Genomic DNA, 20,760 nt, shown 5'->3' with positions numbered 1-20,760 from the left:
GTGTACTAGATTGGAGAGGCAGTTTGGGGCCACACTTTTCGGACCCTGAATGCCATGTGAAGGCAGAGTGGACCAGGTGGTACAGTGAAGATGGGGCTGAGTTGAATCCACTCCTTACATTCTGTGTTACCTTGGCCAAGTTACTTAACCTTCTTCAACATTAGTTTCCTCATCAGTAAAATGGGGATAGTACCCACCTAAAAGTGTTGTTTAGAAGATGAAATAAATAATGTATGAAAACTGCTTAGAAGAGGGCCTGGTACCTAAGACATCCCCCAAAGTATTAGTTTCTTTCCTCTCAAAGGATTTTATTTGGAAATATTAGGAGATATTGATAATATTTGAGCAGGAAGATACATCATTAACTGTTATATCCTTTAAAGTGTTTAATAAACTAAAGGTAAGTCTGAGACTGAAGTGTTGGAGTTGCAATCCCCTAGTTTTCTGCTGGCGGGTATATTTTATGCCTGGCACAGAATGGCACTGAGTGCAATTTGAGCTTCATTCTCAAGATATTGTTCTACGGAATGCACAGACCTGCCCATAGATCTACAGGGCTTTGAAGAGTAGAAATAACTTATTGTCATCACATAGCAAAAGCATTTCAGCATTCTTCTTTCTGTAGCATCTGCCCCAGAGGATGAAGCCCTAAAAGGTAAAGAGGAGAGACCAAGATGCAAATAATTGATCTTTGTCTCAGCTGTAAAGTGATGACCATTGTTGTCATAGCCAAAGAAAGGCAAGGCCAAAGGAGCTGAAGTCCCAAAGTCTTAGGACCTAATAACATGACCAGTGATGTCAGATATAAGGAGAACGTAAGGAACAGCATCAGATGAACCTGACTGGAACAAAGGGAGGTGGCCTGGAGATGCTGGTGTTTTGTCTGGATGTAAGGGAGGAGGGAGCAGAGTGGAGGGCACCTCCTGCTTTCCCAGTGGACACAGGCTGAGTAAAGACTTGTCTTCTTCAGTCTCATCATAAAAGTGTCAGCCTGTGATTTAGTTATCTGTGGTCTCTTCCAATTAAACAAGATACGTGCAGCCATGACCATCCTGGAGATGCTCATCCAGAAACTGTTGTTGGAGGATAACTGTTCACAAAGCTTATGTAAAAAAAAATGAGAGCTCCCTATAGGGAGGCTAAGTGGATTAGTGACAGCTTCCTCTCATCCTTCAGTCTCACACCATGCCAGAATAATCTTCCTAAAGTACCACATTGATCATGGGAAGCTCTACATCGAATGCTTAAGTGGCTCTCATTGCCTATAAAATCAGTCAGACTTCTCACCCTGGCATTCATGGTCCTCGCTGAGCTGACCTCATTCTGGTGTGAGCCTTCTTTCTGATGACTCAGTAAACCATACTTTCTTCTTTAGCAAAACTAGTTTACTTGAGCTTTTATGACTTTTTAATTCTTTGTGCTTTTATAAATCCTACTCATTCTTCAGGGGCCAATTCAAATTTATTTTCTGTCTTCCCTGAAGTTTTTTTTTTCCAGTCCAGCTTCCAGTATTTTCCTTCCTGTGAATTTCTGTAGCAAATAATTTGTTCATATTTAATTTGGCAACTAATCTTGTGCCATCTTGTGATGATATTTTATGGTGGACTGTTGTTTACACCTTTTTCTCTTTGCTTACATTTTCATTGTTTTATTTTTTCTCCAAACAATTCATGAGCTCCTTAAGCCAGAGTCCCTGTTATCAAGTTATTTTTTAAAAGAATGAGGTTACTTTTTATGTCTCACTATATCAAGCTAATGATTTACAAGTAATAGGCCCTTAATGAGAGTTTCTGTGTGTGTGTGATTATATGTGTCTTTTGACAGTAAAAATGAAGATAAATAAAACTATATGCCAGAAAACATCAAGGATATTTTACAAAACCAAAGATTTTCATAAGAAAAACAGAACTGAATTTTCCTGGGGCCAGACATGATGAGATGTTGCACAGAACTGAGGATGCCACGTCTACTGTGCAGAGACTGGATTGTTGGAGGCAAGTGTGGAAGCAGAGAGATGAGTGAAGAGACTGTTTCACTCATCCAGTGGAGAGAGAATTGTAGCATATGCCACTGTGTTAGCAGCGGAACTGCAGAGAAGTTGATAGACTTGATGTGTAATTTTTGACAATACAATTGATAGAACTTGATAGATTAAATGTTTGGGGAGAGGTAAAATCAAGGAGATGAGAGAAAAATCAGGGATGACTTTTGGAGGTGGTCAACGTTGTAGAAAGAAAAGTAAGAAAGTGTTGGGTCATGAAAGTTGAATATAGCCGGGAAATCAGCTAAGATGAAGAGAAGAGCATCTATTGGATTTAGCAACGTGGAGCCCAGTGGCGATCTTAGCAGAACATTTTGGGTGTGTTGTAGGAACAGAATACACATCACTGTGTGTTGAATAGTGAATGAAGACTGGGAGGGGAAGAAGTGGAGACATGGTGATGAGAGTCTTTGGAGAAGCTTGTCAGTGAAGGAGAGCAGAGAGCCATCACTGAAGGAGGCCAGAAGGTCAAGGAAGCAGGAGATAAGACAGGCTTACTAAGCAAGTCGGTATTCTGTGTCAAGGACCTCTTGTGGGCAGTGTCAGCAGAAACATGTGGACTGATGATGAGTAACGATGGTTTCTCCACCTTTGTCCTCCATGCAGATACATACCATGGCCCCACAGAAGCCCCCAGTTGAGGACACAGTCCCAGGGCCAGGGTGGACTCAGCCTCTGAATTGAAGGAGATTATTTCTGACACCTAGAGAATGGGGGATCCTAATAGACTTTAAGGTCCCAAAGAAAAAAGGCAATGGCATGGTTTGCCATCTGAGCGTGTGCACTGAAATTTGAAACCATTGCACTTCTGTGGTGTTCCCAGTGGTATTCTTCTGTTATTTCTGCTGCCTGGACTCCTCCCCAACTTACATCGCCCCTTCTCCACTTTCTGTCCTTCAAGAGTCAGCTCAGTGGCCCCAACTTCTGGGGTGAGAGTACCCCTCCATGCTCCGATGGCACCTGGGTGCCCACTTCCATCCGACTTACTGTGTTGGGTTGGGATGGCACCCACCTGTCTCCCGGTGTGCCTTCTCTTTCTCTCTATGCCCCATCATGAGCCTGAAACCTGGAAGCAGAGCAGCTGAAACACAGTTGACATCTGGCAGTTAGGAAGGAGCCCAAACTCCCGAGTCATATTTGAGCGTCACCATTTCTTGACTGTGTGGCCTCAAGCACATTATTTAACTTCTCTGTGTTTTGTTCTTTATCTGTAAAATGGGGGATACTAAAAGCACTTACCTCATAACACTGTTGTGAGGATTAAATGAAATAATACCTATAAAGCAGTAACAGTACCAGGCATATAGTAAGCGCTCAATAAATGTTGCTATCATTATTAAGACATGGTAGATATTGATACATTTTTTATTGAAAGAATAAGTGAGTAAAGGGAAGAATAAAATCTGATGTAAAAGGAACCAGAACATGTGTCAGCCTGTTTTTCAATGCCTCTTCTGCCAGGCCGACTTGAGTACATCTCTGGTGAATTGCATAAGTTCTCTGAGCCAATTTTCAGGCCATGTACAAGGAGGAGTGAGGACAGACAAGCAGTGGTTTCCTGGGGGTGCCTGGAACCCAACAGAGCCGTCTGGCCAGTCTGATCAATGAGGATCAAAGGAAGGCTGCCTCTCCATGAGAAGGACAGTATTACTCATGACCTCTCCCTGCTCTCTCACTCCTGGTACCTCCCAAATTAAGTATCTATGTACAAGACCTTGTCTCCAGCTCTGCCTTTATTGATAAAGCTGAGACACACATTGATAAAGGAGAAGTATGTAAATATGGTTGTGTTAATCAGCGTTCTCCAGAGAAACAGAACAACTAGGAGACATAAGAGTGCCATGACCTTCCGTCTGCAAGCTGGAGACTCAGGAAGGCTGGAGGTGTACTTCCAGTCTGAGTCCACAGGCCTGAGAATCAGGAACAACAATGGTATAAGTTCCAGTTCAAGGGCGGGAGAAGACTGATGTCCCAGCTCAAACCTTCAGGCAGAGAGAGAGAGAGAGAGAGAGAGAGAGAGAGACAGATAATTCAAGGTTCCTCGGCATTTTTGTTCTGTTCAGGCCCTCAGTAGGTTGGATGAGGCCCACACACAACAGGGAGGGCAATCTGCTTTACTCAGCCCACCAATTCAACTGCTAATCTCTTCCAGAAACACTTTTACAGACACCCTCAGAAATAACGTTTAGCCAGAGATCTGGGCACCTCATGGCCTGGTGAAGTTGACCTATTTAACAGCCTAACTAATGATCACAATTATTAATATAGTTATGGGATATTTACGTATTTATGAAATGTGTATACCACTTTCAACTGTTCTTTGATAAGCAGGACTGTCTTCTGATACGAGTTTATGGCCTTTCTGATTTCTTGGTTTTAAATAGCTGTTCTTTTACAAACTGGCAATGATGATAGATAGTAGTCTCTTAAAAAATCTTGCCTTGTCAGAATTAAAAAATCCATAACCCTACTTGAGTCTCTTGTATTTCTAAAACATTTAACTTTGAAGGGATATCCAAAAGACAGAACTCTTGGTTTGAGATTTGGGGGCCAAAGGGTATGGTGATGAACCCTGCGATGGGAAGCAGAGCCACGAGGTGGTGATGCTGGCCCGTCAATTTTGTGGCTCTTGTTCGTGGAGAAACAGGCTAAAACAGCTTCAAAGCTGGTTTTGGCTAATGAAGAGGTAGATTTAGAGTGACAACTGGGCTTTTCCATTTTATTTTCAAGATCTTGTTGGTTTTATATCTTGGCTGTATCCTGGCAAATACTTGCACTTTTGTCCCAAGGTTTGCATGGCAAAGATGGTCCTACAGCAAAATATCTGCTCCCCTAATGTGTGAAAAATGTCTGCTCATGTTAGCCAAGCTCAGTTGTCCCCCACCTATGCTGACATTTTCCTGTGGTTGTTCTGATTTCTTAGTTACTTTGGGGTAGCTGAAATTCTCTAGTAGGAAAGAATGAACTTAATTAGTCTTATGTATTTTAATTTTTCATTATACAAATAATATATGAAGCAGTACCTTTGTAAAACACTATAGTTATATATGGATCAAGCTAAAGGCTCCTTTAACCACAGCCCCACATGTATCTGTTGCTGTAGAAAAAATATTCTTTTCTTTTTGTTTTGTGTGTTTAAAGAAAATGGTATAATATGCACCTCATTCTGCAGCCTCCTCTTTTCACCCAAAACTATATGGGAGATAATTCTGTAACAATTTGCTTGGATCTACTCCATTCTTTGTCACTCTGACACGTTACTATGAACAAACTACGTCTTGTTGAACCATTCTTCTTTTGGTGCACATTTGGGTTGTCCCCATTTTTTGCTATTACAATATTATGAATAATATTCTTATACATGTTTCTTTTTGTATCTGTGTGAAGGTATCTCCTGGGCAGATACTAATAAACGAACTGCTGAGTCATAGAAAATGCTCATTTGAAAAACTCAACAGGTATTTTCAATTTGTTCTCCAAAAGTTGTGCTTCAGTACTGTATGAGTGGATTCATTTTTCCATGTAACCAACACCTGAAACAAACTTTGTAAATGTTTGTCAATCTGATATCTAAGGCATGTCTCTTTGTTGATTTATTTTGTATTTCTGTCATCTCTGGGAAGGTTGAACACTTCTTGGTTACTGGAATTTCATATTTCCTCCACTGAGAATTGTTTGGCTGTTCGTATCCTTTGCCACACTTCCACTGGATGGTTTATCTCTCATTAGTTTACAGGAGTTCTTCATATAGTCTGCAGAGAAACCCTTGATTACATGTTGGAGTGTTTTCTTCTGTTTTTTTACTTAATTTACGGTGCCTTTGGTCTTACAAAGTTGTATTTTGCTGTAGTTAGTTTTATGAATCTTATCGACTAGAGTTCTGCTTTCTGAGTCTCGTTTAGCAAGACTGTCTATTATCCAAGATATAAAGATGTTCTATAATCTTTTTAAAACAATCTAATACTTTTAATATTCATTACACTTTTATTGTTTATTATATTCAAATTTGGAGTTGATTTTTAAGGAGTGGTATGAGACCAAATAGAATATTTATTAATGTTTTGTCAAATGAATATCTGATTGTCTCAAAATCATTTATTGGCTATTACCAGACTTTATTAACATACATAGTGAATAGTTATGTCAAGTGCTGGTAGATCAAGTAAATCACAGACTGACAAATGACTGTAGGATTTAGCAATGTGGTGGTCACTTGTGACCTTGGCAAAAAGAGTTGTAGTGGAGTGGTGGGGGTTCATTGGAATGGGTTCAAGAGAGAATGAGAGAAATCAGAGATGGTGAGTACACACAGCCATTCCTGAGGTCAATCAGTTGTTCTTTTAAACCAATCAGAAGATGTTTTTGACATTTTTAACAAATGGCTCAAAACAATGAAACTCTTCATGTAGATTTTAAAGCAGATTAGAAAGCTTTCCATGTTTAAGTTCTGAAGTATGAGTTTCATACACTCATTGTTTTTGGCAACAGAACAGAGTCAATCCTCCTTATTCAGTAATTTGATATTCGTGAATTCACCTAGTCACTAAAATTTACAGGTGAATCCAAACCCAACACACACTGTGTTTTTCCTAGTAATTCCTGGATGGGTGCAGAGTGGCAGAAAGTTGGAGTTGCCTGAGGCGCACATTCCCGGCTGAGGTAGAACAAGGTGACACTCTTGTTTCAGCTCTCAGGTCAACAAGTGTCCTTTTCCTGGTCTATTAAATGGTACAGGGGCTGGCCCCGTGGCTTAGCGGTTAAGTGCGCGCGTTCCGCTGCTGGCGGCCCGGGTTCGGATCCCGCCGCGCACCAATGCACCACTTCTCTGGCCATGCTGAGGCCGCGTCCCACATACAGCAACTAGAAGGATGTGCAGCTATGACATACAACTATCTACTGGGGCTTTGGGGGAAAAAATAAATAAATAAAATTATAAATGGTACATTTTTCACCTTTTTTGCTTCTTGCTGCTGTTTTTCCTCTTTGTAATGATCCGCATAGTGCTGAAGTGTTGTGTAGTGTTCCTAAGCACAAGAAGCCTGTGATGGGCCGTATGTAGAAAACACTTGTGTTAGATGAGATTCCTTCAGGCATGGGTTATGGATAGTGATATTGGCTGGGAGTTCAAATAATGTGTCTACAGTCTATACTAAATAAGATCTTTTCAAAAGAGACAAACATAAAACAAGGCTATGTGTTGATAGGTTCCCAAATATGTCACGACCAAAGGCTGCAGAAATCTAACCTTGTCCTTCCTCTAGGAGCACTGGTTCAGTCTGGCTCATGCAGTGTTTGCTAAAAATTGATAGAATGTAACTCTTCCAAATAGGGAGGATCAATGGTAACATGATGGAGATATTTTCAAACCTCTCTTTAAAAAATGATGTCTAAAAAGCAGGTACTTTCTCAACTAATGGTTGACTTGTCATCTTTATTTTGAAAGGACAAAGTTTTTAACAGCATCTGCTCAGAAACATATCTTTGATAGACACATAAAAAAATCTCAGCAAATTGGGGACAACTGTCTTTTTTCAAAAGAAAATGTGTATAGAATACATATATTAACTTCAAGACAGTAGTTACCTTTGGGGAGGAAAGAGAGAGGAAGAAGAATGGTGCCTTCCACTGTGTATGTAATATTTCTTAAAAAACGACATCAATAAGGTGTGCTCTGTTAAATCTGAGCAAAGAATAAATGGTTTCTATTATCCTATTCTCCTTCTAAGTATATTTAAAATAAATATGTAACTAGAACGGAGATGAAATAACACTAATGTAATATATGTTATTTGCTGGAGTGCTCCCACCATCTGATGGACAGCTCGTGATTGGTTGGTGATGTCACTGACCCCATCCAAAGGTCACGACATGCTGTTTACCAGCTGTGGAGCTAGAGAAGGCTCGGTCACCAGCAGCAGAGCCAGAGTTACCTCGACCTACAAAGTTAGATCCACATAGCACCAGATCCTGCTCCAGCTGTGGACTAGTGACAGCTCTGGCACCAGCTCTAGAGCTCAGTTGCGGCCATCTCCAGAAGGAGAGCTCCCTCCAGCTCCCACACTTGACCAGCTCCAGAGCAGCAGCCATTTCCATCACTGGCTCCTGCACCAAATCTGTCAACAATGCAGAGCTAGAGTCGGTCTCAGCACTGGAGCCAATTCTAGAGGCAGGTCTAGCACCATCACCTGAGACAGACCCAGCTCCAGCCCCAGATCAGGTCCAGCTCCTGGGCCAGTTGCATAGCCAGAGCTGGTGGGATCTCCAGCATCAGCCACAGCAGTGGCTCCAGCACTACGGCAGCTGCAGCACCACCCTCTTCGTCAGCAACTAAGGCCCGGCCGGCTCCAGCTCCACCCCAGAGCTGTCCTTCACCTTGCCTGTGAGGGCAGGATGTCTTTTCCCTTTTCTATGTTTTATGATTTCTTATGTTTTGTGTGTTCCAATTTAGATTCAATAAAGTTTAGTGTTTTCATCACTTAAAGTTGTACAATTCAGGGCCGGCCATTAACTACATCCTCTATGCTGTGTACAGTCACCATTATCTAGTTCCAGATCATTGCATCACCCCACCAGAACCCCTGTACCCATGAAGCAGCCATGCCCCCATATCCACTCTCCCACCCCCTGACAAGCACTGATCTGCTTCCTCTCTCTGTGCATTTCCCTGTCCCTGGTATGGCTGTCCTGAGCACAGCCAACACTCCTTTGGCCCCTCCCCTCCATGTTGAAGACCCCTGAGGATGCCAATGTGTTCAGTGCCATGAACCTGATGCCTAGTATGACTTTGACCTGAAGAAGCCCACTGTCACCAAGGGGGTGAGGTCAGGCATGGAGCCAGCTCAACCCTGCTTCACATGAAGAAGAGGGACTCGATATTGCCAAGGGCACCTTCTCCTCAGTCCCTAGTGCTGTTCAGCCACAGGCCACCCTCCCCAGGGTCTGGCTAGCTGGAGAGATGATCACGTACAGACTAGAGTGACAAAAACCAAGTGGCCATCTTTTCTGTCCAACCTGCTGGCCCAGGCTACCCAGGAGCAGTTTCACCCTGAACCTCTCCTGCTGCAGGCCTGATGCCTGCCAGTCAGCAGGCTGTCCTGGCCTCCCGTGGACCACTGGCAGCCTTAGGTGCCTTCTGCCCTCTAGGGTCCAAAGGACTAGCTGACCTTTGTCAAGGAGTGCTGCCCATGGGCATGAAGCCCTGCCTGCCACTGAGGCACTGCCCTCTGTGCACCTCCCTCACACCTTCCCAGGTGTGGGTCACTTGCATCTGTGACTTCAGGTGTCCCAGAGTCCCCACTCACCCAGGGGGCGTGACCTCTGCAAATGCAGCCCTTCCATCCAGCCTCCAAGCCTCCAGGCCCCAACACAGGCTTCAGGACCAGGGATAGCTCCCACTCCAAGTGCTGGGACACCTCAGGTGGGGCCAGGACATCAGTGGCAGGGACATTGTCCAATGCTCAGCGAGCACTTGGCTGGTTCCTCCAGCTCCAAGGTGGAGGAGAGCAACATGAGTATTGACCCAGAGTCCCCTGATTTCAAGGAAAAGAAGGTGGCTGCCCTACACAGTTTCCCTGACAGCCCATTCCCAGTCCCTTCTTGCCCGGGACCACTGTTCCCCATCGACACCTACAAAGGGGCCAAGAAGCCCAGGAGCTGGATGCCGGCCTAGGGTGTCCTGCCGGGTCAAGAGACTCTGCTGATCATGCCATCCCCCACAGTTATGGAAATCAACCGCCCCCTGGTCCCCGATGGTCTCTGGTTTCATCTTGGCCTCCAGCAGCACCTCTTCCTCCTCAGCCTCCACCACACCCATGGCAGATTTGGTCACACACAAGCGTTGTGTCTCAGGCTCTTCAACCATAGCTCCTCGCTGGCCCTCTGCATCCAGCCAGTGGGTGATGCTGCATCATCCCTGTCCACCTGCAATAAACAACAGCGACATGGACAGGAGCGTCTTTTTAGCCCACTGGTGGGACATGCCCTTGGTCCCATCACTCAGAGCTCTCTGAGCACAGACCTGTCCTGAATGGCTACTTTGACAAGAAGCCCTCTCTGGGCCCTCCAGGCAGCATCCCCAGCCCAGGCAGAAGGTAGGCGACCGCCACAGTGCCCACTGTACATGGGAGGAAATGGAAGCAGCCTTCTCATCCTGTTGGTTCTTGGGGATCTGGGCTTGAGTGGAGGTGGATAAGGTGCCCACCAAGCTCCCTCCAAATCTAGGTCCTAACCGCCTGGGTCTCTGATGAGACTGCTCGTTCAAGTCCACGCAACCTGTAGTGAGGCCCGACTCCTTGCCTGCGTCACGGCCATGGGTGATCTGGTCCAGACACCATCCCCAGAGTGCACCCCTCACCGCACCCCACCCTCCCTAGAGCCTTCCTCCCCAAGGACCCTGCCAAGCCCCTGCCCCCTTCAGAGCTCCTAGCCTGCAGTGCCCCTCTCCCGAGCCCCCATCCAGGATGGACTCACCTCTGTGCTGGGCTCACAGGCCACCTCCTCAGGCTCCTGTGCTAGCAGAGCCTTTAGAGGCAGATTGACCTGGCGTCAAACCCACACCTGGGTCACCTCACAGCCCTGTGACAGGCAAGTTCATGTGGTGTCTTCTCGGAGACTCAGTTTCCTCCATGAAAAATGGGGTCAGTGACTCTGACCTCAGGAGGGTGTGTTGGGATTCAAGCAGGGAGAAGAAGGTGCCCAAAGTGCTTGGACTCAGGAGGTCGCCTGGCTGGAGGAGACCCAACGCAGGACAAGGCCTCGATGGTCAATGCTGGGCTCAATGGTAGTGAAAAGTAAGGATGTCTAGTCCCCTGTTCACGTCTGGACTTGGTCACTTAGAGCAGAGTGACCTTGAACGCTGGTACCACTGGTCATCTGTAAAATGGGGTTTAATAACTCAGCACCCAGGGGGCTTCCTAATAACAGTAACTCCCTCCAATAGTTGCCCAGCTGGGCTCCCTTCAGCTCCTCCTACACCCGCCAGGGCTGCAGGCAGGGATTGGCTGGACCTCATGTGGCCAGGAGGGGGTGTAGAGGAGGAGGGAAAAGAGTGGCCTGGCCTTCTCCCTGCCCAGGGTCTGTGTCCACCACTGTCTTCGTGTCCACAGGACCAGCCATGCATGGAGCTGGACCCTGGGATGCAGTCTGTGGACCAGTACAGTGAGGTCGGTGTATATTCAGTGACTCTCACATCCCCAGATGTCCAACCTACTCAACTGTGCACCGTGTGGCCCACCTGGCTTGTGTGGCGTGTTCCCGGTACGTAGGGGATGTGAGGGTCACCGAGCAGTTGGCTTGGGAGGGGACAGACGAAAGCAGCCATGTCAGGGGACCGTTGTGTTACACGTGTGTGCTGCGGGCTGTGTCACCCAGAAGTGCTGTCTGCAGGGCCCCTCTGTGTGTCTGACCGTGGACAGGAGGCCTGGTTGCCCCACAGGAGAGAGGCCTATGAGACCATGAGGGTATCCCTGCCACACTCACGCGGGCAGAGATCCTGGGTCATGTCCATGTTCATCGGGGCTGATGTTGCTCCATGTCCAACCCTCACAGTATAGTTGGGAAACTGAGGCCAGGAGGAGCAGGGACAGGCCCTGGGCCCACGAGGTGGGCAAAGTCCAGAGGAGAAGAGAGCATTCCAAGCTCTTAGGTCAGCCTCAACACTTCCAAGGGGTTTGCTTTGGGAATGAGAGCTCCTAAGATCCTGGGGGACCCCTGCCAACGTCCCCCATGTAGGGCCCTTTCCTCTATGCATCCCCACGTGGACGCACTCACACACACAAGCATACACACAACACACACTCTGACTGCCCAGCCCTGTGTCAGAAGGGAAGTGCACACTGGGGAGGTGACAGGAGGAAGGAAGAAAGAGGTTGGAGGCTGCTCTGCCATAGGGCAGGGGCATCCGGTCCCCTAGCCACATGCCCAGGCCCATAGCATGAAGGGGAGAGATGCCAGACTGGTGGGCAGGGGGTCCCCAAGGTGCACAGGGGGATGCAGGGGTTCGGGCCATCCCTAGAGCAGCCTGCAGAGAACCAGGTCTGGTGTCCTGTGTCCACCACTCTGGGCACCGGGAACTAGGATATGACCCCCCCCTAGGGGGGAGGGGCTACATGAGAGAAGGCCTGATCTTCGGCCTCTGTAAATTGGGATGCATAGATGGGGTGACTCTAAGGGTCTCACAGGCTTGTAGAAGAGTCTCTTGACCTTCATTCTCCATCCATGACCCACTGTTCTCTGAGTCGTTGTAAAATGCATTCCATTCCTTCTAGATCTTGCTTTGCAGAGGGCAGCCTGAGAGCTTGGGGACTGGGGCCGCGGGCAGTGCAGAACATGGCAGAGCACTGGTCGACTTGTCCGGGGACCAGGGACAAGGTCATCCTTGTTGGAGCCTCGGGGTCCTCCTTTGGAAGTGAGGTGGAGTCATTTTCCTGGCTGGGATGAGGATGCCTTGTGAGTCAACGGGACACGCCAGGGCCAGTGTAAGGAAAGTGGGGAGCAAGAGAGGATTCTGAGGTCCCTCACATCTCTCCTGGAGCCCACGGGTCCTGATCCTTTGCACCCTCGGCCCTGGGGGAACCACTATCTTGAGGACCCCAAACAAAGAAATGTGTGTGTTTTGCTTTCTGCTTTCCTGCCTGGGGCTGCAAGGCTAGGGCTGACCACCAGAGGTGTTCTGTGTCCACTCGTGCTCAATGGAGCAAGTGGAGCAGGGAAGGGACGCCCAGGCCTCGTTCTGGGTGTTCCCCTGTCCAAAGCAACCTTTGATTACTGGCATCCACGTTCACAATGGGAGCTGCTCAGAGGTGGGAGGGTTCTGAGATCCTCTCATGATTCTTTCAGCTACTGTGGCCCCAGCACTCACTCTGAGCAGGGCCCATGTTAGTCCTGAGGGTAGTGCTGAAAGCACCCACATGGTCCCTGCCCTCCAGGAGCTCACACCCTGGAGGTGGAAGGGACAAAATCATGAACAAATCCATGTGAAAAAGAAGAGCAGGTGCTACAGGGCAATGAAGCAGGGTGCTGGAGGAGGGAGGGCCTGGAGCCCCTAGGTGGGTGTAAAGGGCCTCCCTGGGGACATTTGTGCCCTGAGCAGAAGGACAAGAGGAACCAGCCCTGCATCTGTCTGCCAACAGCATGCTGGGGGGAAGCTCAAAGGCACAGAGACTTGGAGGCAGAAGAGAATTTGACGAGAGAGGAGGTGAGAAAAGAGCCAGTGTGGCTAGAGTGAGCTGGGGAGGAGAGAAGTGAGAGAGAGAGGATGGCAGGGCCAGACCCAGGCCTGGAAGGAGGTACTAGCTGTCTATGCTGGGTGACAGCATTAGCCTCACTTAGCACTTACAAGACCTGTCATTGAGCATCTGACAATGTCTCTACCAGGGTCCAGGCTCAGGTCAGCTGGGAGGCTCCCTGTCAAGGTCTAGCAGGAGGCTGGGGCTGTGTTCTCAACTGAAGGTCGATAGAGGCAGGAGCCATCTCGGAGATCATTCGGAAGTATCGGAGCAGTGGTAGGATTCAGTTTGGATGGGGGGTTTCAGGCCTTTTCTGTCTGTGGGCCGGGGCCCTCTGCCAGTTCTTTGCACTTGGGGGTGTCATAGGGATGGAAGCTCATAATATCTGATCTGGCTTCTCCTGAATAGTGGATCCGAGAGACAGAAAGAGAGCGAGAAAGAGAGACAGAGACACACAGAGATAGAAAGATGGGTAGGAGAGACAAAAAGAGGAGACACAGACAGACACAGTGAGACAGAGAGGAGAGACAAAGAGAGAGACAGAGAGACAGGGAGAGACCAAGAGAGATACAGAAAGCCAGAGACACAGAGACAGAGAGAGACAAAGACAGGGAGAGAGATAGAGACAGAGAGATAGAATGAACACAGGAAAGACAGAAACAGGCAGAAGTCACAGACTTTTCATTAAACCGACCATGGAAGTGACATCCCATCACTCGGCCCTATTCTGTTGGTTAGAAGCCAGCCGCAAAGTCCATTCTCCTCGAGGAGCGGGGATTACAAAGGATGTGTGCCTAGGAAGTGGGAACGCTGGGGCTACTGTGTGGGCTGCCCACCACATAGGCTGAGATGACAGCCACTCAGGCACTTGGACCTGAGTCTAAACAGAACAGGAGGCCCTGGAGGGTTGCAAGCCAGAAGGAGATGATGTCTGAACGTCATTTCATTTCAACCCTCCCTAGGGACACTGGGAAACAGGCAAGAGAGGAAGTGCCTCTCCCAGACGCCCAGCAGACCGAAGCCTCTTTGCATTGTATTCTCTGCCACAGCCAGCCCTTTCTGTCATCCTTGCACTGCAAAGTCTGTGCAGGAGCTACGTGTGGGAGCAGCCCATGGTTTCACAGGCTCTGAAGGGATCTCTAGGTCTATGCACCTGATGACATCCCTAGGAAATAGATGTTAGAATGACCCCCACTACACAGACAGGGACACGGGGGAGGCCCTGAGAGGCACAGGGTTGTCCAGGGTGACATCACTGGCAAGAAGCAGGAGCGGGACTGAATTCAACTCTGTGTCCTCAAAGCTGGGGCCCCGGTTGCGTCCAGACCTCCCCAGAGGCTGTGGGGTGGACTGTGTTGGTGTGACTGTGTCTGGACAGGGTGTGGAGATGGAGAGTGAGCAGTCAGCAGCCCGGGGGACCCTTAGGAAGGTCTTGTGTGAGGAGGAAGCTTAGGTAAGGGGATCCCAGGAAGTGACCTCACAGAGCCCAACAGAACTTGGAACCCTGGTAACTAGGCACCCACATCCTAAACACAGCCCCCAAGTGAGCTCACTTGTCTAGCACTTGTCTAGAAGGAGCAACATGTTTAGTTGCTGCTTCCCGATGCCCAGGGGCCGGAGCCCCAGGAAAGCCCCCAAACACCGATGCAGATGCTGGTGCCCCTCAAACGGTCGACGGCTGTGGCCATTTCCCCGGAAGGATGGAAAGGTAACATCGGGAGGCTCAGGGAAGGCCATTCCAAACCAGGCTACCACTGTGGTCCCATCACGGCAGCCCTACATCCCCTCCTCATGTGTGCCTGGAAGGGCGGGTTCATGTGGGTGGACCACCGTGAGCAGGAGCAGTCGGTGAGGTGTTAGAAGCCTGGGGGGGGGTCGGTCAGGTTCAAAGCCCAGGTCAAGGCCGGCTGGGTGGGACGTGGAGTGCTGGGGTGGCGCCCTTCTGCCTGAGGTTTATCACAAGCCCCTGATGTGTATGTTTTTCCTCAGGGGTGGAATACTGTGCAGACACAGGTATGTGCCTGATCTGGGAGAATTAGGTCCAGAGGGCAGAAGCAGCAGCAAAGACAGCTGGGCAGGGCTCTGATGCCTCTGGGACAGAGCCAGTCACTGTCTTTGCAGAGCTCCAGACAGGAGATCAGCGTGGAGCTGGTGGAAGGGGATATTCCATCCATCTCCCCGATGGAGGCGCCGGTGTCCCACAGGACTGGATCAGCAGCTACAGGGAGAGGGTCTGCAGTGGCAGTGATAAAACCCTCAGAGCCACCAGAGGACCCAGCTTCAATCCCGGGAGAACAATCATATCCACCATGTGCTGCAGCAGACCAGGAGGCAGCTGAGAGCCCAGGCTCCAAGCAGGGTGCGCCATCCCCTGCACTGGCTCCTGTAGGATACCAGGAGGCAGAAGAGGCCCAAACCTCTGTGCAGGGAGAGCCATCCCCTGCACAGCCTTCTGCAGGAGATGAGGAGGCAGCTGAGATCTCTGCCTCCATGCTGGGACAGAGATCTCCTGCACAGCCGCCTGCAGGACTCCAAGAGGCAGCTGAGGCCCCAACCTCCGTGCAGGGAGAGTCATCCCCTGCACAGTCTCCTGCAGGAGACCAGGAGGCAACTGAGGCCCCAGCCTCTGTGCAGGGAGAGCCATCCCCTGCACAGGCTCCTGCAGGAGAAGAGGAGGTAGTTGAGGGCCCAGGCTCCAAGCAGGGTGCGCCATCCCCTGTACAGGGGGATGGCGCACCCTGGATCCTGTAGGATACCAGGAGGCAGAAGAGGCCCAAGCCTCTGTGCAGGGAGAGCCATCTCCTGCACAGCCTCCTGCAGGAGACGAGGAGGCATCTGAGGTCCCTGCCTCCGTGCAGGTAGCGCCATCCCCTGCACAGGCTCCTGCAGGAGACAGGGAGGCAGCTGTGGCCCGAATCTCCGTGCAGGGACAGACATCTCCTGCACAGCCTCCTGCAGGAGAATGAGAGGCAGCTGAGGCTCCAGCCTCCACTCAGGCAGAGCCATTCCCTGCACAGGCTCATGCAGGAGAACAGGAGGCAGCTGAGGCCCCAGCCTCTGTGCAGGGAGTGCCATCCACTGCACAGACTCCTGCAGGAGAACAGGAGGCAGCTGAGGCCCCAGCCTCCGTGCAGGGAGAGCCATCCCCTGCACAGGCGCCTGCAGGAGACAGGGAGGCAGCTGAGGCCAAATTCTGCGGCCTGGGAGATCTGGCTCGCGAACCTCCCTCATTAGCACCTCCAATCACACCTGTTCCACCTGCTCCATTACCACACATTTCCTTCCCCACCCTGCTTATTGTATTTGTTTCTTTCTTGGTTCCTTTCATTGCTTTGTTTTTATTGTTTATATCTTGAATATTTAAAATAAATTTAACTTTCATCTTTTAACAATTTACTGTTTTTCATTTTAAATTGTACACTTCATGAGCATCAAGTACATTCACAATGCTGTGCATCCATCACCGTTGTCTGGGTTCAGAATATTTCATTCTCCAAAAGGAAACCCTATTCTAAAAGCAGTCACTCCCCATTTCTCGCTCGGGCCCTGGCAACCCCTGATCTGTTTTCTGTCACTTTTTTTTTTTTAATCTGTTCTGGATGTTTCCTATAAGTGAAATCATGCCGTAGGTGGCCATTGTGTCTGCCCACTCATTTTCACACGGCCTGATAGCTTTTCCTTTTCTGTTTTTATTTGAAATAGAATTTCTCTAAATTGATAGGAAAATCCCAGATGGAGTCTAGACTTGATGTATCAAAGAAAGCCCTTTTGGTAAATATGTGCATAATCTTGGGGTACAGACTGTTGTTTTAAGTGGGACACCAGAGCCAGAAGCCACACACGAAACGCGTTGCTCTTCGTGCGGCCAAAACAAAAACAAGAAAAGGATTGAAAGCTGGAAAGTCAAACCATAAACTGGAACGTATCCTCATAACACAAGGCGAGGGAAAGGTTACGCCTCCTTGTGGTCCAAAAAAATGCTCAAAAGTCAGAGTTTTAAAAAGAGACAAAGAGCAAACACATTCAACGCCAACAAGAGGCGCTACACAGGGGCAGCATGTGTCAGAGATGCTTGAGCTCCCCGAGGAGGAGACGCGCACATGGAGACACTGTGGAGAGGGCACTGGGCCCCATCAGATGAGCAGGGGTCCAATGTGGTGACGACAAGCCCTGGTGACAATGTGAGGAAGCAGAGGCCCCAGTAGACCCCTAGAGACAAGTGTGAAAGGACACTCCTCTCTGGGGACCAGCCTGCAGGACCCATCGCTGTCCCCAGGGGCACGCCTGTACTGGCGGTGCTGATCCCAGGACTTCATCCCACAGAAATTCCTGCCCAACTTTTCAAAGATGTATTTTCCAGACTATTCATCACAGCACTGGTTGCAATAGCAAGCAATTGGAAGGAATGCTACTGTCCATGGCGAGGAGATGGGCTCCATCTGTCCCATCTGTAAGACCACGTATATGTGATATCAGCCGGGAGACACGCATCTATGAAAATGAATCTGTGTGTGAGCAAGAGACAGAGAGAGACAGACAGAAAGAGAGAGACAAAGCCAGAGAGATACGCACCAAATCGTCCACGGGGTTCACCTCTGGGGATGGGAATTCCCACTCGCTTCTCTTCTCCTTTAGGGGCCTGCGTGATGTTTCAACTTGATAGAATGTGCCTCTATTCCTCTTATAATTCTAACAAGAATAAAATCACATGGTTAATGTTATCCATTTATCACTCATCTTTGGACTGAAGTACATTATTTAGTTTTTCTTTGTAAAAGTTTTTATTACAAAGACAATGAACTTTTATTATAGTAAAAGAATGAATTCTAAGGGAATTAAGAATTAAGTGGAAACTGAGGAGTGCCCTTAATAGGCAGTGTTCACCGTTTCAGTCCTTTGCATTTGTATGCACGTGTGTGTGCACGTGTGTGCATGTGCACATTCAGCTGTGTGCATCTGTATGCACATGGGTATGTCTATGTGCAAGTGTGTGTGGGTGTGCACTTGCGGCTATCGTGTGGGAAGGACTGCAGGGAGTGTGCTCTTCTGGAACCTGATTTCCCCAGGGCTGGACCCTGGCCAGTCAATCCTCTTCCTCCCCTGCGTCGGCCTCAGAATTTCCTAAGAGCCTCTGCTGGGCAACACGGATCATTTCTGATTTTTCACTCCCGTCAGCATGCTGAAAGGAACACCTGCATCCATAAATCTCTACTTCTTTAGGACCGATCCCTAGAGGTGGAGATTCTGGCTCATAATGTAAACGTGATGTTAAGGTGTTGGTCACAGTCTGACACCCAAGGTCTCCTTCTACGCTGTGATCTTGTTTGGGAACGGGGATTCCAGAAACCCTGAAGCAGAGACCTGAGGGGGGGAGGGAGAAGGAGGAGCAGCTAGGATGCAGGGGATGAAGGTACCTGGGGTGACCTGCCCAGCTGGAAGGCCCCACTCCTGTTCCTTCTGGCCCTACCACTCCCCTCACCCCTGGCCCCGCCCCTACCACACCTGACTCCGCTTTGGCCTTGCCCATGCCCCTCCTGCTCCCTAACTCACCTGAGCTGAGCAGCCTGGCCTGCCATCCAGGACAGATGATGATGAGGGTCTGGACACTCCTGCCTGCTCCCTCTCCCTCCAAGCAGAGAGCCCCATCCTCAGTAGGGAAAGCACATCTAGGACAGAGCAGTGAGTCACAGGGACCTCCTTGAAGATACTCCCTCCAGGGGGAGTTCTCAGTTGCAACAGCAGGACCCACTTGAGCTTGTGTGAGCAGAAGTGACTTTGACAAGACACAGTGGAGGTGTCATAGAAGGTGCCAGAAGGTCAGAGCATGGGGCTGGAGGCTTTGGAGAAGGTCATTGTGCCAAAGCACACCTCAGGGTCTTCCAGGAGTGATGGCTGCCTCAGGCACTGTGCCAGCCCCAGCCCACATATCCAGCACATTCAGCCTCTGCGATGGAGGGCCCCTGCTCAGTGGGGATGAGCGAGAGAGCCCTGGTGACCTCGGAGAGGAACTGCCATTGGAGCCTTGGTTTCCTCAAATGTGAAGTGGGGTGGCAGCCGACCTTTCATGGTGGTGTCAGACAAGTTTGCTCAGGCTGCACCTGGAGTGTCCTGCACCTTTTCAGAGCTCAACAGCTACTAGCTGTAATGAAGAGGAATCACGGGAGGAGAGATGGGGCTGGGTCCTGGATCCCCAGCTGGCTGGCTGACTCCCGTGGGACAAGATGGGGTGGAGAAAGGCATTCCAGAGGAACAGCGGAGTCAGAGCGAGTAGGGCATGCCTGGTGGGAGATCAGAGTGGGCAGAGGCGAAGGGCCCCAGGGGCCTCTCAGTGGGGTGACATCAGCAGGAACAGCTCACGGTGATGAGCACTTACCGGGGCCTCTGTTCTCCTCTTGAGCTATTTCCTTGAATCCTCCCCACAACTCCTTGGGGGAGGATCAATTATTGTCTTCATTTCACTGATGAGGAAACTGAGGCTCAAAGAGACTTGCCCCCTCTGTGCCCTGCAGAGTGGCAGAGCCGGGATTTGAACCCAGTGCCTCTTAGACCCCATGGGGCCTGCCTGAGAAGGGCTCCCCCATGCTGAGGGAGGGACCTCTTTTCCCTAAAGTTCTGACAACTTTTGGTCCTGATGCCCAGAGAGACCTCACTCTGCGGGGGGATAGGCTGGTCCTTGGTACTGGGAGAGCCCACAGCGCCCACGGCTGGCCATTCCCCGGCCACCATACCCAGCCCCAGGCAGACGGAGTGGCCCTGTCCCTTTAGTTCAGTGATGGCTGGAGGCCAGAAGGGTGCAGGCCCCAGGGAGGCCAGGACCCTTGAGCCCGAGGAGGCCGCAGTGCAGGACAGTGGTTTGGAATGATCCAAAGTCAGAGAAACAGGGGTCCTAGCGCCTGCTCAGCCTCTTTCTAGCTGGTGATGCAGGTGATGCTCTCAGCCTCAGCTTCCCCATCTGTACAATGAGGAAATGACTTGGCCTCCTGATGGGCTGTTGGGAGACTTCCCTGAGGAATGGCTTGAGTATTTCTAGCCTGGTGCCTGGAGCGTGTTAAGAGCCCCCTGCCAGGCTGTCACAGTGGTCTTCCAGGGCGCAGGGTCTGGGAAGTCCCTCCTCAGGTTCCCTTCCTGCTGCTCTGTTACCGGGAACATTCAACATTGTTTGAGGTGGAGCTGAAGAAGAACCAGGACCACACTGTGTTGCAGGTGACGGAGGCTCAGTGCTGGAAGGAGAGCTGGACATGCTCCATGCCACCGTCTAGGCCTTGTGCTGTGACACCCTGTGAGCCCGCCACAGATAAAGCCTCCTCCTGTGTGGATCCAGCTGCTGTGGTTTATTCACTTATTGCTTCATTCACCCAGTCATTCCTTCACTCATTCCCTCACTCACTCACTCCTGCACTCATGTACTCATTCATGCATTCGTTCATTGTTTACTCACTCATTCACCCAATACGCTCTGGTCCCTGCCATGGGCCGAGCACTGTAACTTCACCA

This window comes from Diceros bicornis, chromosome 19 (genome assembly GCF_020826845.1).
Source record: "Diceros bicornis minor isolate mBicDic1 chromosome 19, mDicBic1.mat.cur, whole genome shotgun sequence".
NCBI classification, from domain to species: domain Eukaryota; kingdom Metazoa; phylum Chordata; class Mammalia; order Perissodactyla; family Rhinocerotidae; genus Diceros; species Diceros bicornis.
Note: the sequence above shows the minus strand (reverse complement) of the source record.